The sequence below is a fragment of the Peromyscus maniculatus genome, chromosome 6 (assembly GCF_049852395.1).
Source record: "Peromyscus maniculatus bairdii isolate BWxNUB_F1_BW_parent chromosome 6, HU_Pman_BW_mat_3.1, whole genome shotgun sequence".
Taxonomy (NCBI): Eukaryota; Metazoa; Chordata; class Mammalia; order Rodentia; family Cricetidae; genus Peromyscus; species Peromyscus maniculatus.
The window spans coordinates 2,832,864-2,858,388 of NC_134857.1; the positions used below are offsets into that span (position 1 = coordinate 2,832,864).

Sequence of the window (25,525 nt, forward strand, 5' to 3'; positions counted from 1 at the left end):
TTGGTTATTAAATATTATCAGGTTTAAGGTGGAAACTCAGGTCCCACATTGGGTGCATGCCATTTGTAGCTGGAGGGCTTTTTTTCTCCGGGTCCCTCCAAGTCCACCAGTCCTGGAACCCACTTATAAAATAAACACACAGACTCTTACATTATTTAAACTGCTTGTCCATTAGTTCAGGCCTATCATTTTCTAGCTCTTACTCTTATATTTAGCCCATTTATATTAATTTTTACTTTGCCATGTGGCTCGTGGCTTACTGGTACTTTACATCTTCCTTGTCCTGGCAGGGGCTCCAGATGGTCTCTGCTTTCCTCCTTCCTTTCTCAATTCTCCCCTCTGTTAGTCCCACCTATACTTCCTGTCTGGCTATTGGCCAATCAGTGTTTATATAGAGCTATATTTACAGCAAAATATTTGTCTGGCCTTTTCATACCTTGTATTGAAGTCAGTTTGAGGTGAGCTAGTTAGTATGGAGTCAAGGACTATACAATATGGCATCAGCAGTCTCTTTCTGAAACATTCTGTTGTATCCTAGAGAGCCTTGGCATCTCCTGTGATGTCACCAGTGTTGTGACAACACCAAATGCCAGTGGGGGCATTTGTTCAGTGCCCTTATATTGATCCATACATGTTTGCAAGACTGTGCAGGATGCTTTGGAGAGAGAATGGAGAGCATAAGGAGACCAGAGAGAGGCAGAAGGAAAGCTGGCCTTCAGCCTCAGTGTCAGACACTGGGAAATAAGTGGTCAGGGGAAAGGCACAGTGAGTTCTGGTCAGGGGATGGGTGTTTCTTAGAGGATGTGGGGCTCAAGCTGGCTCTTCCAGGAGTGGAGCTCAGGAACTGGCAGCTTCTGGTCAGCAATGGGCCTATCCTGCTTCTCTAGGTTCCTAAAGAGCAGACCCAGAGTCAAGGATTTCTGATGGTTAGTTTGTTGAAGTGTCAGGGATGGTCAGTGCTGAAGCTGCAGTTCTGGGGGCCCTCTGCTTTCACACTGAGTGGGAAGGAAGCACTGAGGGACTAATGAGGATTCAGTACCAGCACTGTACTTCACCTCCACTGGAATGATTTACATTGTGTGTCACTAATAACAAGGAGTTAAAGGATCCCTGGTCAAAGCTGGAGATTCTCACACTTTACATTATAGCTATTAGCACACTAGGAACCACCAAGTACCACTGTATGCCACTGACACCTAAGGCTTCTGAGTTCCTAGCTGTGAGTGGCACAAAGATCTCTAGTGAAGTCTGGGAGCTGTTAGAGGCAATGGACTATGACAGAGACTGTCCCTTTCCTGGCTCTGGATGTCCTGGGCTGTCAGTGAGGGTGGCTTTGTGAATCTGGTCCATCAACATGAAGGTCTGAAGCATCCAGCAAGTGAATTGAGCTTCTGAACACTACCTGAGTCCTTGTGAACAATGCAAATTTTCTCCTGTCTTCTGAAACTACATGGCTAAGGACTTTGAAGCCAAGTTGCATCCTGTACAGCTGTGAATAAGTCAGAAGAGGCTGTTGTAACCACTCATCCCAATGGCACAGTTTGGGGTGTATGTGGATATTACAAGACAGGAGTTCTAGAACCTCCCAAGACCCTGAGGATATGCCATTTTGATAGACCCAGTGCAAGCCACAGCTACCATCTCTAACCTCACCAACTCCTCAACTTGAAAGAGCTTCCTTAGCTCAAAAGCCTTCAGCTGAAAGGGGTGTCCTCAGCCAAAAGCACATCCAGCTGAAAAACCTCTAGGAGCCTCTACTTCCTGTCTCCTCATACCTTATATGCCTTTCTCCATCTAGGTATCACTTCCTGGGATTAAAGGCATGTGTGCTTCCCAGTACTGGGATTAAAGGTGTATCCAAACACTTTCTGGCTCTGTTTTCTCTTCTAAACTGAGTCAATCTCATGTAGTCTGGGGATACTTTGAACTCACAGAGATCTAGACAGATTTCTGCCTCCCAAGTGCTAGTATTAAAGGTGCATGCCACCACTGTTTGGCCCCTATGTTTAATCTGGTGGCTTGTTCTCTGATCTTTAGGCAAATTTGTTAGGGTACACAGTATATCACCACAAGGATCAGCTGCCAACTTCCTTCTGGACATCAGTGAGACTGACTTTAATACATGACAGTCAATATCAAGCCCCATCTGGACATGACAAGCCCTGTCTGCTGAGGAAGCTGCCCCAAAACCACATTGGCATTTCTTTCATCCTCTGATAGGTGGGTGAACATCTAGTCAGCATCAAGAATAGTGGCAACCACATTACTGGAATCCCATATCCATTTTCATGATCCAGTCTGAAACTGACAATTTGTGCTACACCCAAGTCTATGTGACCAAGGCCGGTCAGAAGGCCAGACTTTAGAGATATCTGACTTTATTGTGGACATAAGAGATGCAGGTTATGGTGGTATATTCTTGGTGGTAGAATGATCCAGTGATGTGGACATCTAGATAGACTACCTGGAGGACATTGTCCACAAGGTATCCTACCTCCCCACTGAGCCTGGGATCTATATCATTTCCAACAAATGTGTGGATGAGAATGTGCCTAGACATCCATTCACTGTGAAGATCAGTGGTGAGGGAAGAGTCAAAGAGAGCATCACTTGGACCAGCCAGGCTCTATCTATGGCCATAGTTGACAGTATCTATGATGTGAACTTGAAGATTCCAGAAAACAGCAGTGACATATCTGCCCATGTCACCAGCCCCTTGGTCCATGTTACCCAAGGTATCTGTGGGGAAGAACTCTCACTGTGTTCAATTTGTGTCCCAGGAAATGGGCATTCACACAATCAGTGTAAAATACCATAGCCAGAATTTAACATGAAACCCCTTCCAGTTCACACAGGACCTTTGGTGAAGGAGGTGCTCACAAGATCCAGGCAGGAGGCCCTGGCCTGGAGAGGGGAGAAATAGGCATCCCAGCTGAGTTCAGCATCAGGACCTGAGAAGCAGATGCTGAAGGCCTCTCCATTGTTGTTGAGGGCCTAGAAAGGCAGAGATTACATTTGATGACCATAAAAATGGGTCATGTGGTATTTCTTATATTATCCAAGAGCCTGGTAACTATGACATGTCTATAAAGTTTAACCATGAGGCCATCACCTGATGCTGATCATCACATCCAGATGACACTCACTGCCTCATTGTTACGAACCATTGGAGTGAGGATTAAAATTTAATCAGCTAGCATCCTTTGCTATAAGGCTGAATGGTGCAAAAAGAAAGCTTGATGCAAAGGTGCATAAACCCTCAGGAGCTGTGGAGGAATGCCATGTGTCTGAACAAGAGCCAGATAATCAATGTTGAGTTCAATGGGAGCCATATGGTTGGGATCCCTTTCAAAGTGCATGTTGGGGGGCCTGGCCAAACAGGGAAGGAATCTTGCTCTAGTGTCAGCCTAAAGTGCTGGGCTTGAGGAGGGTACTGCAGGTATCCAATCAGAATTCTTCTTCAAAACCCCTCAAGCAGGCCCAGGGACATTATCTGTTGCCATTGAAGAACCACCAAGGTCAAAGTGGATTGCCAAGAAACCCCAGAAGAGTACAAAGTCATGTACACTCCCGTTGCCCCTGGAAACTACCTGATTGGTGTCAAATATGGTGGGCCCAACCACATCATGTGTAGTCCATTCAGTGCCAAGTTGACAGGCCAGTGTCTTGCCAGCCCAGGCTCAGTCAAGAAGACCTCATCCATCTTGGTGGAGCCAGTGACCAGGTCCTCAACAGAAACTGGCTATAGCATCATGCCCAAGTCATTCTCAGATAGCAATAAGTTGCCGTGCTTTGTGGGTCATATTAGAGCTCATTCCAGTCTTCCTAGCCCTCTACCTAATGGTAATACATCAGCTGATAAATTGACACTTATAGTCACCTTATCTCAGGTGTATTTGTCTCAACAGTCACATGCCCTTCATCATCAGAATAGCAGAAGTTTATGAAAACAATTTGGCCTTACCAAGGAAGTTGCTTGTAAGATTGTTAAGCAATGTGATGTGTGCCCACAGTATTTTCCCATGCCTTCACTTAGGGATAAATCTTTGAGGCCTTCTTCCTAATCATTTATGGAAAATGGATGTTATTTATATTGTGGAATTTGGCAAAGTAAATTATGTGTATGTGGCAATTGATACCTATTCAGAATTTTTGATAGCCACTGTACAAACTGGAGAATCCATCAAGTACATTGCTTAAAATGTTTTTCATATATGGGGATTCCTAAAATTATAAAAACAGATAGTGGATTCAGACAAATTAGTAAAGCATGTCAGCAATTTTGTTTCAAATGGAAAATTGAGCATAAAACAGGCATTTCTTATAATCTTCAAGGACAAAGCATCATTGAGTGAGCCCAAGGCAATCTCAAGACGTAGCTTCAGAAAACAAAGAGGGGGAGTCATAACCTCAGTCAATGCATAAAGCATTGAATCATGCCCTCTTCATTTTGAATTTTTTGAATGTAGATGTCCATGAGCAATCTGCTGTGGAAAGATTTTGGCATGATGGCACCAGAGTGACTTTTGCTCAGGTGAAATAAAAGGATCCTTGCACTGGATTATGGAAGGATCCCAACCCTGTTTTGATATGGGGTCCAGGGCATGTTTGCATTTTTTCACAGGATGAAAATGAGACTCAGTGGCTTCCTGAGCACTTGGTGCAGTATGTGGAACAGAGGAATGTAGATGTAACCAACCGTCTTATTAAATAAGAAACACAGAAACAATGTAAAAGAGAAAGCCGAGAGGTCAGAGCTCAGAGCTAAAATCTCACCCTTCCTCCTGCTGTCCCAGCTTCCCAAAAGAGAGCTATTTCCTGTGTGTAAGTTGTTTTTCTAGTCATTCTGCCTTCTCATTGGTTGTAAACCCAAACACGTGACTGCCTCGTCACTGTCTGAATGTACAGCCCCCTAGGTCTTAAAGGCATATGTCTCTAATGCTGGCTGTATCCCTGAACACACAGAGATCTATGGGATTAAAGGCGTGTGCCACCACCGCCACACTCTGTCTATGGCTCTAATAGCTCTGACCCCCAGGCAACTTTATTTATTAACATACAATCAAAATCACATTTCAGTACAATTAGAATACCACCGCAGAGGAATGCTGGCCCTGATGACACTGTGGCTGCTGATGCTCCCCCAGAGGAACTGGAGTGAGAGTTGCTGAACCTGTGTTCCTGATCCTCCAACGTTACATCCTGCAGTCTGAGAATGGAAAGAATGATTCCCAGCTTCCTGATTTCCCAGGCCTCTGTGAGTTCTAATTATTCTGAATCTGGCCAAGGAATGCCTATTTGTTTGTGACTGAGTGTTTGGCCATTTATCTACACTATATCTTGGATGTAGAGGTCGCCTTTGCTAGCATAGTGTTAATCTGTTATTGCCCAGATGACATAGGAGACCTGGTGAACAGCTGCTTCAGATATTTCCCTCCTGTGGGATAGAGACTCATTTGAGCAATTGAACACTATTAGAAGTAATGTGCTAGATTGGTCAGGAAATCAAATTGGGGAAACTGAAGAGGTCCCCTAAACTGATGAGGAGGAGTTGTAAGAAAGGTTTTGTTGCTAATATTTGGTACTCAGGGAGTGGGGCAGCTCAAACGCAAAAACATTTTCTTGTCCCTTGAATGGATCAAGGTTATGATAATTGTAATTTAACCAATTGCCCATTCATTGAAGCACACCTCTATCTGTTATGGAATTTCAACTTCCCACTCAAGTTCCAGTTGCCATCTATTACTCCAGTAGCATTCTATTTCTAGAGTACAGTCCACTGGTGGGTTAGGTATTGCACTTATCTGTTATGTGAGATTAAGCAATCTGGAGGTCTTTGTTTTTATGAGACCACCAGGAGTTATTGAATTGAAAGGAATTGTTACTATAAAGGGATTTGCATGTGCTTGATTTTCATATACAAATACATTGAACTGGGGTGTGAAATTTTAAAAGTGTAGTATAATAACTAATATATTCATGATGAATAAAATATTTTAAGAATTCTATGCTTAGTTCTGCACAAACTTTCTATACTAGACAACATTGCAGTGAAATAGACAAATGGAAGAAATAAAGTGTATCTTGTCCAATAGCTAGGAGAATGCTCTCATCTGATTTTGGTACCAGAGTGCCGGGGAGGCAGAGGTGAGCAGACCTTCCTGAAAGAAAGTTCTTTCCTTCCTACTTGATTTCAATTGTGGCAAATGCTTAACATTTGTGCATGTGTACAGAAAATCACCTTGATATCTTATGAAGTCAATTTTATTTAGATACCATTGCACCAGTGGCTGTGTCTTGGAGAGCTAGTCATTACTGTGGATCACAGGGTCCACAGCTTGATTAGAGTGAAGATTGCTATTGTCTTCCAGTAGCATGTATCCCAAACTCAAGTATTATTAGAGTTAGACAATAGGCATGAATTTCCAAATCAATATCAAATTTATTACCTCTTTTTGTTATATTACTCAAGTATGTAGTATCTTCAGCCATAGGTATTTGCCATTCATTTCTGAATAATAATCAAGAGCAATGACAATAGCCAAGTATTTTGGGAGACTATGGGACCCCACTGTCCAACAACTCCAATAGAAGTCATCCATTCTTTGGCCTAGTAGTTTTATCTTTTAGCCTGTGGTGTACAGCATGTTCAGTGTCACAAAATTAATGTAAGATTACTTGATTCTGAAAGGATTTCCCTTTAGTACTGTTTACTGTTTTTAGAAAGGGTCATTTCTGCTGTTTTTCTTCTCTAAGTGCTGTTTTCCAGAGGACACATCTGCAAACGCAGATGCATCAGCTATAAAAAAATTTGTAAACATAGTTAACTTTCTTGTTGACTGACTGCTGTGTATAATAGTAATGTTCTGGAAATATCTTCCTTTTTCTGTGGACAGTTTCTAACTGTAATGTGCAGTATATGTCTCCTACTATAGAGACCTTAGTCATTGTCAAATTTAGGGATGGAACTTTAATGACCAAAATCTTCATTCATCAATAGATTCCAGTGGCAACCAAATTAACCATGAAGTACAAAGAAATCCTCACTGCATAGTGTTTTAAATTCTGTAGCAGTTCATATGAGTTTGTGAGAACTGAATACATGGTGTGTAATGAAATAAACCAATTTATAAACACATTGTGTTAAAACAAGAAAATGTTTCCCCATCTTTTGAGATTACCCCCTCCCATTGTGAAAGCATACACATATCTGAGAATCAGAGCCTGTGTCTCTTTTGAAAATATAATCTCATTTTTCAGTCTTTATGTCTATGCATGTCAGTGTGTGTGTGTGTGTGTGTGTGTGTGTGTGTGTGTGTGTGGTGTCATTTATAATTCAGAATACAGCCATATTTGCTTCTCTCCTATCATGAATATTCTGGGTTCTATTTAGTGTCATATGGCTTGGGGGGAAAAGCACTTTTGTTTTATCATCCACTATAATCCAGATCATCTGTGTCCATCCTATTATATTTTGACTGATCCAAATCCTTAAAGAGATATATATTAGACTAAAATCCCTATTATTTCCCTCAGGTTATGCAAAGGAAAGGAAAATCATACTCACGATTTGAGCCTTATATGTGTTTTTCTTATATGTGTTTGCCAGTACCTAATTAGATCTTTGGTTATGTGATGTGTATTATGTTGGGATAAATAGCTACCAAATCAGGTATTTCATGAACATTACTAATTAGTAACATTTTTCTCTGTGTTTTCTATAGTTGCTCATTGTAACAGCAGCACAATTGGACAGTGCATGACATCATCAAGAAGTTAGGACCATTGCTGAATGAAATACCTGCAAGAGATTTGAAAACTCTTTTTAATTATTGAATGTCTTTTTTGTGATCCATTAATATTTAAATAATTGAATAAACATCATAGAGAAATGCCTCATTACCCTATGTATGAAAAATTTCTATCTCCTTCCACTTTCAGAAGTCATCTGACAGATTACATTTGTCTATATATGGCCACTCCTCTTGTATTTTCCAATGAAATTTTATGTAAGTGAGCACATGTGAAGTGCATTTGTACCACTAGAGCACAATAAGCTCTGTGTATGTGACATGAAAATGCATGTATACACAAATTGTATGAATTGTTTGTAAATATATGTATATACCCAATGAACATGATGTAACGTTGTCAATACAAATCATTAGATATCTTCAATGCTGCCTTTTCTATATCTTCTTTGTCATGTAGATATTTTTGATACTGATTTATTTGTGAAGTACAAGGTTTCAAATTAATAATTACAGAATAACAGTTTTGATATACAAATTTAACTAAAATATATCACTTGAGCTGTATCCTCTGAATACTTGTCCCAAGAAGCTAATAGATGATGCCTGAAATAACTGGTAAAGAGGGAAACATGTTTGGAAAATGACCTTGAATATGGACCATTCATTAACTCATTTTAATTTTTAGAGTGTGTATACATATATGTGTAAGAGCACACTCACTTATTATCATAATATCATAAATGGAACCTCACTCTGCAAGGAAAGTTAATTATTTTCTATCAGGAATCAAAAATGAACAAGTTATTACTAAGATATAACTCTACTTAATGCATTTTTTTTGTATCTCATGTGGGGCTCTAACATTCAATGGATGATACATAATTTACATTTGGTTGTTTTAAACAGATCCCAGGACTGTAGGCTATAAATGTGTTTTTGTTCTTGTTTTTGTCTTCTGGGTTATAATGAAGGTTAGATACTTGTCTTTTCTCTCTGTAGGATTGAGATTCTTAGAATGATGGTCAAATGCTGATTTCATATTCTAGTCTCCTCCAGGTCTCTCTAGCTTTTTGTCTCCTATATTCAGGTTGATGAGGTTACCAGGCTTCTAAATTTAGGTTTGCTCAATCATAGACATGGTGGACATGTGGCACCAGGGTAATAAGTTGTCTGGACAAGAACATGTTATAGCAAACCTTAATATACTCCAAAGCCTGTAGGGACATGGGTGACAAGGACAGTTTCTTGTTGGAGACAGGATATGGAGTGATTTCTTATTCCCAGTGTCACAAAAAAATGGAGCAGAAAGAAAAGAGTTTGCATTGACAAATCTGTTCTATCAGAAATGAAAAGGCAGGAACCTGATTTCTGCAGATTCCTGGGGAGAGCGGGGACCACTGAACTCACCACTGTTAATTTTCAATGTCAGCCTCCTCTTACATAGAACAGAATTCTTGCCTGCCTCAATACTTTCCAGTTTTAGAGATGCAGAAGAGGAAAGAAAATATTGTGTGTACTGGGAAAGGTACAGAATGACTTTTGGTTCTTCTGTTTACCAGAACGCTGAGGAAGATTATCAACTGTGGTTCTCTTCTAGCCAGAAAGAAGTGTGATTCCCACTCCTGGGTAAGCATCTGAGAAACCTAAGGAGGCACTGATTGAGATTAAAAACAACAACAAAAACAAACAAACAAACAACTGTAACCCAGAATTGTTATAATTTTCATTGTTTTTCTTAAGCTTAAATACCCTTAATAGTAAACATCATATGAAATGTTCTTTCATACATTTTAACAATACATATACTACTTAGTGAATATATGATAAAATCTTTTTGAATTTACATCCATTTGAGAATTTCATACATGAACATTGTATTTATGTAATTTCCATCCCTCCATCTGGTCTCTTCATCTCTTCCTACATCCTCCTCACCCCTCTTCAATTTCATGACCTCTTAAACTAATATCTCCTCTGTTTTTCTATTTTATAGTATTTGAATTCTACTCAGTATATTGTATGAATTACATATGTTTATGTTGCATTAAGCATATTCTTTACTGTAATAATAAATATTCCATAATTTGATGTCCAGACAGTCATGTTTTGGTCATAACTCAAATAGTTCTTTGTAGGATGCTCACCTGGGCATTTTATCTGGTCTTAGTTGTGTAACGTGAAGTCATCTAGCCACTCAGTTGGGGTTCACTAACATGTCTGCCATTTGAAATTGCTAGTGACTTTTTTCTTAGGCTGCTTCAAGTTAGTTCATCCTTCTTCACATGATAGAAGAGTTTTCAGAAACTAGAGAGGTCAATGTTTACTAATATCCCATTTGTCAAAGATTACTATGACAAGGTCCAATGTAAAGTTAATTTAGGAGGTACCTATGAGATGCAATGTATGATCAACTACAAAAGATGTGAAAAAAGATCTTTATGGGTTGGGAAGTGTTGGCGCATGCCTTTAATCCCAGCACTTGAGAGGCAGAAGCAGGTGGATCTCTGAGTTCAAGGGCAGCCTGGGCTACAGAGTAAGTTCCAGGACAACCAGGGCTACACAGAGAAATCCTGTCTCAAAAACCCAAAAAAGTAAAATAAAATGAAAAGACCTTTATTTTTAGGGAAGATTCTTAGTGGTTATGGGTAATACTCTTAACTAAAACTGAACAAAAGTTCACTAAAAAAACATAATATTCTTCAAATTAAGGTACTCTTTAAGTGCATTGCAAACTTAGTCCTAAAAAATTAAACAAAAAACAGTCTTCAAAGAATAATTATGGTGGTATTTTATTTGTACTGAAATGTGATTTTAATTATATGTTAATAAATAAAGTTGCCCAGGAATCAGAGCTATTAGCAAGCCATAGGAAAGCAGAGCGGTGGTGGTGTATGCTTAAAATCCCAGCACTTGGTAGGCAGAGCTAGGTAAGTCTCTGTGTGTTCAGGGATACAGCCAGCATTGGAGACACATGCCTTTAAGAACTGGAGGGCTGTACTTACAGGCAGTGATGAGGCAGTCACGTGTTTGTGTTTACAACCAATGAGAAGGCAGAACAGAAAGACTATATAAAGACAAACACACAGGAAGTAGCTCCCTTTTGGAGAGGTCTCTTGGCTTAAGAGGCTAGCTGCACAGTAAGGCTCTTAGTGCTGATCTCTTGGCTTTCTTCTTTGCATTAGTTCTGTGTTTCTTATTTAATAAGACAGTTGGTTACATCTACAAATAATTATTTTAAATGGGTCAACAAGTCCAACAATGCCAAAGCTTTTTAAAAGTTGGTGTGCTGATCCCTGACTTCAAGCTCTACTATAGAGCTATATTAAAAAAATCTTGGTATTGGCATAAAAACTGACATACGGATCAATGGAATTGAACTGAAGACCCTAACATTAATCCACACACCTATGACCAACTCATTTTTGACAAAGAAGCCAAAACTGTACAATGGAAAAAAGAAAGCATCTTCAACAAATGGTGCTGGCATAACTGGATGTCAACATGTAGAAGATTGCAGTGATCCATATCTATAGCCACACACAAACTCAATTCCAAGTGGATCAAAGACCTCAATATAAAACCAGTTACACTGAACTTTATAGAAGAGAAAGTAGGAAATAATCTTGAACAGATTGGCACAGGAGACCACTTACTAAATACGACACCAGTAGCACAGACACTGAGAGCAGCAATTAATAAATGGGACCTCCTGAAACTTAGAAGCTTCTGTAAGGTAAAGGACATGGTAAATAAGATACAACGACAATCTACAGAATGGGGAAAATTTTCACCAATCCATCTGACTGAGGGCTGATCTCCAAAACATATAAAGAACTCAAGAAACTAGACATCAAAATACCAAATAATACAATGTAAAAATAGACTATAGAGCTAAACAGAGAATTCTCAAAGAAGAATTTCAAAAGGCTGAAAGACACTTAAGGAATTGCTCAACATCCTTAGTCATCAGGGAGATGCAAATCAAAATGACTCTGAGATACCATCTTACACCTGTCAGAATAGCTAAGAGCAAAAGAACTGCAGAAAGCCTATGTTGGAGAGGATGTAGAGCAAGGGGAAGACTCCTACACTATTGGGGGGAATGCAAACTGGTACAGCCACTTTGTAAATCAGTATGGCAGTTTCTCAGAAAACTGGGAATCAATCTTCCTCAAGACACAGCTATACAACTCTTGGGCATATACCCAAGGAATGTTCAATCATGTCAGAAGCACACATGCTCAGCTATGTTCATAGCAGCATTATTCATAATATCCAGAACCTAGAAACAACCTAGATGCCTGTCAACTGAAGAATGGATTAATAAAATATGGTACATATACACAATGGAGTACTACTCAGCAGAGAAAAACAATAACATCATGAAATTTACAGGCAAATGGATAGAATGAGAAAATATCATCCTGAGTGAGGTAACCCAGACTCAGAAGGACAAACGTGGTGTGGACCCACTCATAAGTGGATACTAGATATAAAGCAAAGGATAGATATAAAGGCAACAACCTACAACTCCAGAGATGTTATAACAGGGAAGACCCAAAGATGGATGCATGGACCACCCTAGGAAGGGGAAATAGATGAGATCTCCATGAGTAAACTGGGGATGAGGGATAGGCAATGGAGGGTAGGGGATAAGGGATCAGAACATAAGGGAATGGGATGGTTGAGCTGGAACAGGGAGGGAGGGGGAATGCAATGAAAGAGATACCATGATAGAGGGAGACATCATGGGGCTAGAGAGAAACCCAGTGCTAGGGAAGTTGCCAGGAGTCCCCAAGGATGACCCCAGCTTGGACTACTAGCAATAGTGGAGAGGGTGCCTGGACTGAACTGGCTTGCCCCAGAGATCGGACCAGTGAATACCCTAACTGTCATCACAGAGCTTTTCTCCAGTGACTGATGGAAGCAGCTGCAGGGATCCACAGCCAATCACCAGGCAGAGCTCTAGGAATCCAGTCAAAGAGAGAGAAGACGGATTCTATGAGCAAGTGCATTAGGATCATGATGGGGAAACAAGCAGGGACAACCAAACAAAACTAGTGGGAACTCATGAAAGTTGTATCAATGGCTGTGAAGCCTACATGGGACTGGACTAGGCCTTCTGCTTGTTGAGACAATTATGTAGCTTGATCTGCTTGGGAGTCCCCCTGGCAGTAGGATCAAAATCCATCTGATGCATGAGCCCACTATTTATGATGGGACACTTCGTGCAGCCTTAAGGCTGGTGAAAGGGCCTGGGCTTGCCTCTACTTGATGTGTCTCCTCATTGGAGGCCTTGCCTTCTTGTGGGTGGGAGTAGGGAGTGGGTTGGGAGGAGGAGCCTGAGGGGTGGAAGAAGGGAAGAGGGGGATATTTGATTAGTGTATAAAATGAGTGAAAAAATGTTTTTTTTTTTTAATAAAAAAAAGCAGGGAAGGCCAGGCGGTGGTGTTACATGCCTTTAATCCCACCATTCAGGAGGCAGAGCCAGGCAGATCTCTGTGAGTTTGAGGCCAGCCTGGGCTACCAAGTGAATTCCAGGAAAGGCACAAAGCTACACAGAGAAACCTTGTCTCGAAAAACAAAACAAAACAAAACAACAACAACAAAAAAAAAGCAGGGGGAAAGTTGGTGTGCTCTACACTCTTGTAGTATAGAAATAAAATCCTCAAAATACTGAAGAATTTTGAGCCTTGGGTACTTTACAGAAATAGAAACAGAGGATCCAGTAGACATGAGCATATTTAAATCCACAAAAGCTCAAATCAAGAAATATTTGTTATAAGTACATATATAAAATGTAAAAGAGTGAAGCAAATTATTCTCACTAATTCATCTAAACATCATATTTACTCTTACACCATCTGAAGTAGTAAATCACTTAAATGCAATATCCCAAATGATGAATAAGGGATTATTATTCTTAGGAAATAACAATAGAATCCACTAAAAATTCCAAATTTATAAAGTCTGATAAAAACACATACTGCAACATTCAAGAAAAATAATACAACTCTTTGAAATTATTGTTTAAAGAAACTCATTTTGTTTCCACATTATGAGCTTAATTCACTTTGGCCTTCTACATAAAACAATGGTGGTGATTGGATACAATTTGTTACTTTGGATGTTCATGTAACATCAAATCCCAGAGGAAAGGATTCAGTGTTTCCTAAGAATTATTTTATGAGAATTTCATCTATGTATCTCACTGTCATATAAAGTTAAGAAATTCTTATCAGAATTTTAAAATACCTATCAGTATCTTTCATACATAATCTGTAAGAGAATAAGTTTCAAGACTTTATAGCATTCTGATGACACTTAGAAATTCTATTTTATTTTATAATTCTCATGCATTTGAGTATTAAACATCATGAACAAATTCAAATCATGGAATAATCTCTGTAGTTTCATGTTTGTCTTACTAGGTTTCTACTGTTTTGATACATCACCATGACCAAAAAAAACTTTATTTTACTTTAGAGTTGCAGTCCAGCAAGAAGAGGAGTTAAGGAAGGAACTCAAAGGCACATGAACACTGATGAAACATACAGAGAGAAATAAAGACAGAGAGACACAGAGACATACACAGAGAGACAGACAGACAGACAGACAGACACACAAACACACAGAGAGAGAGAGAGAGAGAGAGAGAGAGAGAGAGAGAGAGAGAGAGAGAGAGAGAGAGAGAGAGAAGTCATCTGGGACACCACCTAAAAAAAAGCCTTTGATTATTGGCAAAGATGGAGATACATACCAAGTTAATGGCATAAATAAGATCTTCAACATGATCATAGAAGAAAACTCTTTACATTAAGGAAAGACATATTCATGAAAAAAAAAAAAAAAACACAGAACACCAAATAGACAAGGCCAGAAAAGAAAATCTGCAGGGCATGCCAAAACATTAAGTATATTTACCAAAGAAAGAATATTATAAGATGTAAGAGAAAAATATAAGTCACATATAAAGGAAAATGAATCAGAATAACAGCTGATTTCTCAGTGGTAACTGAAATCCAGAAGAGCCTAGAGTAATGCATTCTAAGTCTTAAAGACTACAACAGCAAACCTAAAATAATATGCCCAGGAAAACTGTGACAAATGAGGGCGAATGAAAAACTTTGCATTACAAAAACAGCCTAACCAAGTTATATGCAACAAACTAAATCCTAAGGAAAATATAAAAAACTTTATTTCTCCCTGAAGAGAGAATTGAGCACAGCAGAGAATGAGACATTTATTTTGCTAAAGTAAAAAGTGGGGAGCTAAGGGCTCATCTTTCCACATTCTATTCTTTCCCTTGTTTTATATATTTTAAATTTTTTATCAGTGGATTCTGCTGGAATATCCACTGCAGATAAGCACTGGAGGGCTCCTGTTGCAAATCATCCTCTGGTGCGATGGAAGCACTGGCACTTGGAGGGGACCCGATCTGGTGTTGATGTAGGCCTGGGGTTTTGTTTGTGTCTTTCTACAGGACAATGAGGTTCCTCTTTCGGTTCCTGAGCACTGTGTGCACCCTGTGGTTGCTGCCAAATCCCAGCATGGCAGAGACCTATTGGGCCTTTGTGAAAAACTCTCCCCTTCTGATACCTGTGGGGATTGAGAGCTTAATACAGCCAGCCTTGGCAAGCATTAATGTAAGCCTAGGAACTGTAGCCTTGCAGTTGGATTCTTCAGAAGGCAATGTATGGTAACTGCTTTTTCAAGAATGCTTGAGAACGTGTCACCCAAGCACCTTGGAGATTAAAGTGTAACCGCGTTATTTGGTAGTATGGTCACTGACCTCCATTTGTTAACAGTAGCATGCCAGATAAGCCTTTTCATTTTCACAATCCTTTCCAAGCTGGTGTAGTACCTACCTTTTCAGAATGGCTCTTTGCAACATTTATTGCCTCCTGAAATCCATATATCTCCCTTTTGAAGATACCTTAAAATTTGTGAGCCTAAAATGTAGCCATTATAAGACCATTAGTTCTGTTCCTTGTGTGCTGTCTCTGTTTTTCTTTGTGGTTCTTAGTTGTTCTTTTTCAGAGCTGCCAGCTTAAGTCATGCTGGAATCAAGAAATATGGGCCTTGGTGGTTCCTGTTCCTGGAGTTGTGTCCATGCCAGTGGACCATGGCAGTAAGACACAGATGGTACTCACATGCTCCAGAAGAGAATTTGACTTCACTGTGGCTATTGTTGCTACTACAGTGATAGCAGCCACCATTGCTACTGTTTCTGGGATTGCTATTTCATAGTTGCTTACTACAGCTGGTGCAGTGGAGACCCTGGCAGCAAAAGTAGTTACCACAGTTAATTGTGATAAATTTAATTCAGCAGTAATATACATTTTGAATGGCTTTGAAAGTTATAAAATTTATAAAACTCAAGTTCCACTTACTTTTGGGATACCATGCTTTAAGGCTCGTTAAGGAAGGGAATGGCTCAATTGCCCTTAGCCTACTGGATATGGGTGGGTTAGGACTTCTGTTGGTCTTTTCTGTGTCAAACACACAGATTGCAAGCCAAGCACCACTTTGAGATCTTTGGCAGCAGTTAACCCTAGAGCTCACACATGGTTGAGCCTGTATGATAATCAGTATTCAGTGATGGGTAATGCCTGGGGGACACACACTGACCTAAGACAGAGTGCCTGTGTGGCCTGGGCAGGTGTCTCCATGATGGGTAAGGTGATGTGCTGATGTCCCATGTGCTCAAGACAGAAGTTCATTTTTATTTCTAGTAAGGGGGGAATCTGTTGGGCTCTGCCCCTCCCCGCCCTGTTTCTTTCATACCTCTCGCCTTCCTTACTGACCTTGATCAGGTGTCCTCCATATGCTGATTCCCTGCTGGTTTCCTTCCTCCTAAAACAGCTTACCTGAGGTTCCTTGTTTGTGTATCCTGCATTTGGTGTAAACAGCTAGGATGCAAGAATGTAAAACATCTGTAGTGAATTTCTGCCCTCTGGGGTTCTCCCACTGTGCTGTAAGCCTGTATTTAAGGCCTCCTCCCTCCTTTAATAAATGGCATTTGGCATTCTGCTGAGACGATTGACCCACTGTCTTGTCTCTGTTTTTAATCCTCAGCCCCTTGCTCAGACATGGTGAATGGGTGGTAGCATGGGCACTACAGTAGATAATAGTTTTAGCCAATAAAAAGTGTTTCATACTCTTATGGTAAAGGAAAGGATGTCTATTATGATAAGTTAGAAATTATTTTATGTTTGCTATGATTGATGATTGAATGTACATCTGGAGCACAGTGAAGAACAATAATGCACACCTTTTGAAACCAAAAGCAAAAGAGCAAATTTTTAAAGAAAAGTTGTATGTTTTCTGTTTAATACATAAAGCAATGTGTTTTGCTCTGAATCCTTTATAAGTCATAAATGCTTTAGACAAAACAAAATATTCCCATTTTTATGTGTGTGTGTGTGTGTGTGTTTGAAAGAGAATGTCTTCCATATATATGTAAGTGACACACTAAAGAAGAGTATGTCAGACCCGCTGAATCTGGAGTTGCAGATAGTTATGAGCCCCCCAACTTTGGCACTGGTATTCAATCACAAGTCATCCCCAAGAAGAGTATTGCTGGGCCACTTGTGTATCCCCAAAGTAATTTTTATCAAATAAAATAATCTTTCACATAGTATCAAAACATAAAAGAACTAAATAAATGGTGAGATATTCAATGATCATTGTGAACAAGATGAATTAACATTATAGTGTCAGATGTGTTTAATTTGCAGCATAAATTCAATACACTCAACAAAACTCTTTATGATTTATGAAAGAAAAGCTGATTCTAAATCTATATGGAAAGCAGAAAAATAAGATTGATCAATAGAATTGTGAAGAAATAATACTGTGACATAATTTGAGCTTTACACAAAGCATAAAACTGCAACAATTAAGAATGCGTGATATATTTGTCAAAAAAAAAATGATGGAGAGAAAAAGTCAAGAAAAAAAGCACAAAACTATAGTGAAGTTTTAAACAAAGGACAGAGGAAATGCAGCCAGGAAAAATGCAATCTGGAGAGATGTTATCCAACTGACTATGACTCTATATATAGAGAGATTAAGTACACAAAGACTTCTCAACTCCTACAAAACTGACTTAAACTGGACTCTAAACTGTTTGGTTACTGGCCCTCCAGCTGGTGATCTTCCTGCCAACATATAGGTCCCACTCTCTAGAGCTTTCTCTAGACATAGATCAGAGAAGCCTGCTATGCCTCTGCAGCTCCCTAATTTCTCTTTGGATTCAACAAATGCAGCCACACTGATGCTTGTAAGAAATACTAAATATGAATCTTTACTATCAAAGACTATCAAAATTGAGTTTAAAATATGGAAGTCAAATTGAAATACTTCCTCCATTCAGTTTATTGCCAGCCCTAAGTCTGAATTCTAGGAATTTGATGGCTTGGAACAGTGACTCTGCTTTTTTGAAAGCAGTATGCCCTCCTCCTTCCTATTCTATGGACCAATTGTTTACATACTCATATAATGAATAAGATTATGAAGTCTGACCCCAGATATTGGGAAAAAGACACAGACACCACTTTCCTTAGAATAAAATCAAGTGCAGTTTCTGTCTAGGTAAGTTCCCCTTTCACTAGCACACCTTCCTGAGCAAGAGAAAAGTTTGCCTTAGACAGACAGTTATTTGTAGCAATTCACGAGTTAGTCTAAGACCAAAGCTCACCTGGGGAATCACCTCAGATGGCCTCATAGGATAAAGGCTTCCCAACAGCTTCTGAAGTGGCTCTGTGCCTCTGGAACTCTGCAGTTCAGCAAAAGAACCCCAGGAGTAGAAGTGTCTGGACATCACAGTGACAGTGGTACCAGGAAGTTACCAGGAAACACGTGACCAATCTGTACACAGACTAAAGGTAGAAAAATGCTATGGGGAAGAGAATAAAATTCCTTTGGTGGTCAGGTCATCCTGGAAATGTGTTTGGCATGAAATTTGTGTGCAAGAAATCTCTATAAAGGGACACTAAGAACAATGTAAACCAAGATGGGAAGACAATCTATGTAGAAAGAGCTCTAAAGAGATAAAGAAACTGAGGAAAGAAAATATTCCCCTTAAGCAGACATGGGTAAAGTTCTCAGGCTGACCTACAGGCTTCCTTAATATAACCTGCCCTTCCCTGACAAAGGAGATTGAAGAATGGGAGGCCTCAAACTTGGGTTTAAGTCCCTATCTTTCCTCTGCATGCATGGCATTATCCACTGTATCACACCCCAGCCAGTTCACTCAGAGAATCTGAGAAACCTCAGATCAGGTCTGGTGGAAGGAACAAAGCTAGTATCTTGGTGTGGTTAAGTCTGTCTTAGAGGATGCCATGAGGTAATGCTTTTCTGAGTAAAAGTGCCACAAAAAGCTACCAAGATTTTATTAGGATGAACTCTTTCAAAAACTTTGTTTCCAAAAGATTTAAATTCTATCCCATATGGAGGATGACAGATCCATCTGATCTCAGCTGACAGCATACTTACCTGGGATAACTGGGGCAAGAAATATCTTGTGTTTTAGGACTGCAAAGTTAAAACCCTTGGATGACAATGCTTGGCTTCCATAGTTACAATTACTGTGTAAGACATATGAGCTTAACTGACTCTGATTAAGACCATGGACACCTTTTCCTTTATTCCTTTGCTATTTATGGCCTACTTGTCTAGGCCCTAGGCAACATCTCCTCCTGTATTCATGCTAAACTAACTAAAGTGGATTTTTAAAGGAATGGTGTAACAGTGCACATTTAACCCTTGAGATGGGTGTATCCTACAGGGACTTGTGCCTGATGTGGAATGGGCTCACCTTCCTATGGGGTTAAACTTATCTTAAGCAGAAAAGAACTCCATGGTTTGCCCCCATCTTTGCTGGTGACACCATCCCAATGGAAGCAGCCATGTCAGTCACCACTTGGCCATCTTCTTCACTAATGGTTTTATAAAATGTAAATGACATGTGGCTTCTGGATTACTATGGCATGAAACATAATGGAGGTATCTATAAATACACAGTGAATACAGAATAGAAAAAGGTAAAAGCCCATAGGTAGATGGGATAATTTAAGTAAAGAAAAGCTGGCTAGACATAAGCCAAATAAGGGTGGGCATTCCTAAGTAAGAATAGTTGTCCCTATGGTTATTTGGGAGCTGAGTGGTGGCCCTATAAGAATAAAAGTCAACAACTATAGACTCCCTTGCTCCATATTTGTTGTCCACACTTGCTGTATCATGCACCAGAACATCATGCACTGAACAATGCTTTTATTTTCACTTTCTAGTCTCCTCATGTCAAGAGAACAGCATCTAAGACAAAGATCAAAACTCAACTTCCGGCCTCCACACAGATGTGTACAAATGATATGCCCCTACACATGTAGACATGCATAAAACCATGCATGCACATCAAAGACCAATGAACAAAAAGAAAGAAGAGGAGATCAATGAGACTTTGGGTGGTCAGGAGCTTTTGTGTGTTCTTTCTTACTAGTGAAGTTCTACCCTCCAGAGGACCTTTCACTTTCTCAATAAATGAGCAATACTTGAATTACTAACCATCTGTCTCAATTCATATTTGGTCAGTTGGACAATATCCAGTCAGTAAGTATGCATGAAATGTTTACTGTTCAAGAAACATTTCCAAAATTACATTGGTAGTGACTGTTAAATCTTGTACTACTCACAAAAAAGTGAGGTTGTTCTGGGCAGTGGTGGTACACGCCTCTAATCCCAGCACTTAAGAGGCAGAGATGGAGGATCTCTGTGAGTTTGATGCCAGCCTGGTCTACAGAGTGAGTTCCAGGACAGCCAGGGCTATTACAGAGAGAAAACCTGACTCACAAAAAAGGGGGGAGGTTGTTTTTCCAAAGATGCCTCTAGAATTGTGTATTTGTCATGACTAATTTGAACCTATATCAGAATATAAAATTAACGTTTAGCTTATGATAGAAAATAAAGCAACCCTGCACCATTCTAAATGGGAACAATAAGAAGGTGTTTCTGATGCAGAAGTTAATTTGCAATCAGGAACAGTGGTCCATGCTTGTAACTGCAGTCTCTTAGGGAGCTGAGCCTAGTACAGCACTTGTGGAGCAGGGGTGAATTCTAGACTGTGTACTGCAAACAAAGAACTTGCCTCTTTGTAAGGTGACTCTCTTACCCAATGCCAGAGTCAATGAAAACACATCATAGAAGAAACCAAAGGAGTAAATTATGAAACAGACAGACTTCAGATTCTGATAAAATATAAACCAAAAATTATACCAGACTCAATGATAAAGAAAGACAGTACTGCTCATAGTTGGAAGACAAAGGACTGTAAGACAGGAGGGCTGATGAGACACTTCTTTTACAGGAGTTAGGATTGGAGCCTGTGTCCTACCTACACTTAATCAGCCAGGCTCAGGTACTCATCCTCAATAAGTTAATTTAAAGAGTCAAATTAGTTAATTGTGATGTGTCCAACTATAATACAGGTCCTCTGAATACAAGGTGGGTAAATCTCTCTGATGTTTTGGAAAAGCCTAAATCTATTTAGTGAGTTTGAGGCCAGCAAGGGAGTCATAGTGAGACTGTTCTTTAAAATAAGTTTTAAAAAGAGGACAATAGAAAAGAAAAAAAATTATTGTAAAAATCAGAAACATGATATGTATTCAATGGGACTAAATTGGAACAGTGATGAAGATAGAAGTTAAATATTCTTGTCATCCCGTGTAGGCATAAAGCAAGAGCTGCACACAAGTAAGTAAGCTACCCAAGCCATATAATGAATTTCTACCTATCCATTAAGCCCTCCCCCATTCTTTACTCCTCTGTCTCCTGCAAGATATCTGTTCATGTAGGGTGCAATAATTCTTCAGCAGAAACATTCTCCTTGGCCAGACTCTGTTTTTTTTTCCCAGAATGTGATTGCAAGGGAAATTTGAATTTCTTTCAGTCTACTGTTTACCTAATAGTTAGCCAAAGGGAGAGACATAAACCTCTCTTTACACTATTCTTTCTTTTGTCAGGCAGTCAGGTGAGAGGGATGATGAGAGGGAGGGGACCACTGCATGGGAGGATGCAGGGTGCTGTCACTGGCAGCTACACTGTAGTTGCCAAGAACAAGGCAAGAGTGGAAGACCTGGAGGTGGCTAACCCACCACAGCTGGGTAGATACAGAGAGCACAGGAGGAGCCAGCTTGTCCTCAGGTACACCCTGATCATTGCCCTCTGGTCATTTGATCCTCTGGCTCTCACATCCAGAACTCCATCCCTAACAGTTCATCTACACCCCACATCTCTTTGTAAATGCCTGATTGCCCCAGCCTTACAGTGACTTCTGTTTAAGTCTCAGGATCTCCTAATAATCTGGATTTCAACTGGAGTCACTATCACTCAGGGACACTAACTGAAGCTTTTGGAGGTATCAAGGAAGTAGAATATGATGCCATTCAGACAAGTTGATCTTCATGCCCCCAAGTTCCTTTTCTCTCCTTACAGGAGGCATAAACTCCAGCAGAGTACAGCTGACCTGTGTCCTTGTGGGCTCCCATGGCTGCCTATTTACCACATTTCAGATGAACTCAAGTCTTGTTGCTTTGGACAAGTAGTCAGTCACTTATTAATAATTTGTCTTGACAGTGTCTGTCCTGATAATTTTTTGTACTCTTCCTGCATTTTGTGTAGATTTGTGTTGTAACATTATTTTTTTTTACTCTTTTTTTTGGGGGGGCCTACCACCCAGCTCCCAAGTAAATCACATACAGAGGCTTATTCTTAATTATGAATGCCTGGCCTTAACTTGGCTTAGTTTCTGGCCAGCTTTGCTAACTTTAGATTATCCCATTTACCTTTTGCCTCTGAGCTTTTCCCATTTTCTTACTTTTGTAAATCTTAATCCCATTAGACCAAGAATATCAATCTGACCAAGAGAGGCTCCCTCAGACATAAACAAAACTTGCATGGCGTGGAGGAAGAGATGGGTAGACACCAGTGCAAATATATAGTCAACAACATAAAGACCAATATGGCACCATCAGAACCTAGTGGTTCTACATCAGCAAGACCTGAACATTCCAACACAGAAGACACAGAAGAAACTGATCTTAAAAATGACTTTAAGAAGATGATACAGGCCTTTAAAGAGAAAATGAAAATTTTTCTTAAAGAAATGGAAGAAAAGACAAACAAAAAATTGGAAGAAATCAATAAAACCCTTAAAGGAAGCCAAGAAAAAGCAATTAAACAGGTGAAGGAAATAGTCCAAGATTTGAAAACTGAAATAGAGGCAATAAAGAAGTTAAAAACTGAGGGAATGCTGGAATGGAAAATCTAACTAAATGAACAGGAACTTTAGATGCAAGCATACCCAACAGAATAAAAGAGATGGAAGGGAGAATCTCTGGCATTGAAGATATAATAAAGGAAATAGATTCATCAGTCAAAGAAAACAATAAGCCAAAAAAAGTCATAAAACAAAATGTCCAGGAAATTTGGGATATCAAAAAAAGACAAAACCTAAGAATAATTGGGATAGCAGAAGAAGAATACCAACTCAAAGGCACAGAAAATATTTCCAATAAAATCATAGAAGAAAACTTTCCCAACCTAAAGAAAGAAATGCCTATGAAGGTAGAAGAAGCTTACCAAATAGAAGAAGCTCACCAAATAGACTGGATAAAAAAAAAGGTCCCTTGCCACATAATAATGAAACCACTAAACATACAGAATAAAGAAATAATATTAAGAGTTCCAAAGGAAAAAGGTCAAGGAACATATAAAGGCAGACCCATAAGAATAACACCTGACTTCTCAATGGAGACTCTGAAAGCCAGAGGGTCCTGGACAGATATTATGCAGACACCAAGAGACCATGGATGCCAACCCAGATTATTATATCCAGCAAAAGTCTCAATTGCCATAGACGGAGTAAACAAAATATCCCATGGTAAAACCAGATTTAAATAATACACAAATCAAGCCCTACAGAAAGTATTAGAAGGAAAAAAATCTAACCTAAGGAAGTTAGATAAACCCATGAAAACACAGGCAATGGATAACCCCACACTGACAAATACCAAAGAAGAGAAATACACAACACTACCAACAAAAAATAACAGGAATTAAAAAACAGTGGTCATTAATATCTATTAATATCAATGGTCTCAATTTGTCTATAAACAGACACAGGCTGAGAGAATGGACCCGTCCTTTTGCTGCATACAATAAACACACCTCAACTTCAAAGACAGACACTACCTCAGAGTAAAAGGCTGGGAAAAGACTTTTTAATCAAATGGACTTAAGAAGTAAGCTGGTGTAGCTATCCTAATATCTAATAAAATAGACTTCAAACTAAAATCAACTGAAAGAGATTGAGAAGGACATTACATATTTATCACAGGGAAAATCCATCAAAATGAAGTCTCAGTTCTGAACATTTATGCCTCAAATACAAGGGCACCCACATTTGTAAAAGAAACATTACTAAATTTTAAATCTCACATCAAACCCCACACACTAGTAGTGGGAGATTTTAACACCTCACTCTCACCACTGGATAGACCTGCCAGACTGAAACTTAACAAAGAAATAAGAGACCTAATAGAAGTTATGACTCAAATGGACTTAATAGATATCTACAGAAAATTCCACCCTAATAAAAAGAATATACCTTCTTCTCAGCACCCCATGGAATCTTCTCTAAAACTGACCACATGCTTGGTCACAAAGCAAATCTCAACAGATACAAAGAATTGGAATAACCTCCTATATTTTATCAGACTATCATGGATTAAAGTTGGATTTCAACAACAACAAAAATTACAGAAAGCCTACAATCTCATGGAAACTGAATAATGCCCAAATGAATCACCAATGGGTCAAGAAAGAAATAAAGAAAGAAATTAAAGATTTCCTAGAAATCAATGAAAAGAAAAGTACAACATACTGAAACTCATGGGACACTATGAAAGCAATGCTAAGAGAAAAATTCAAAGCACTAAATGCCCACATAAAGAAGATAGAGAAATCTCATACTAGTGACTTAACAGCAGCAAACTCATCCAGGAGGAATAGATGCCAGGAAATAATCAAATTGAGGGCTGAAATCAATGAAATAGAAACAATGAGAACAATACAAAGACTCAATGAAACAAAGAGTTAGTTCTTTGAAAAAGTCAAGATAGATAAACTCTTATCCAAATTAAGCAAAAGGCAGAGAGAGAGAGAGAGAAAGAGAGAGAGAGAGAGAGAGAGAGAGAGAGAGAGAGAGAGAGAGAGAGAATCCAAATTAACAAAATCATAAATCAAAAGGAAGACATAACAACAGACAATAAGGAAATCCAGAGAATCACCAGGTCATACTTCAAAAACCTATACTCCACAAAATTGAAAAATCTGAAAGAAGTGGACAATTTTATGGATAGGTGCCACATACCAAAGTTAAATCAAGAACAGATAAACTATTTAAATAGACCAATAACCCCTAAGGAAATAGAAACAGTCATTAAAAGACTCTCAACCTTTTTTGTTTGGGACCAGATGGTTTCAGTGCAGAATTCTACCAGATTTTCAAAGAAGAGCTAATTCCAATAACTCTTCGAATTTTTGTGCACAATAGAAACAGAAGGAACATTACCAAACTTTTTATGAGGCTACAGTTACCCTGATACTTAAACCACACAAAGATGCAACAAAGAAAGAGAATTACAGACCAGTCTCTCTCATGAAAACTGATGCAAAAGTACACAACAAAATGTTGGCAAACTGACTCCAAG

The 25,525-nt window shown here is 39.2% G+C and overlaps 1 long non-coding RNA gene across 1 annotated transcript; it reads left to right on the plus strand.

Annotated features, from left to right (window-relative positions):
• Positions 1-603: 603 nt before the first annotated feature.
• On the plus strand, positions 604-9,819 carry LOC121830129 (uncharacterized). The gene is made up of 3 exons (XR_006073087.2): positions 604-765; positions 5,080-5,257; positions 7,725-9,819. It is a non-coding gene; the product is annotated as an uncharacterized LOC121830129 (long non-coding RNA).
• Positions 9,820-25,525: the final 15,706 nt, after the last annotated feature.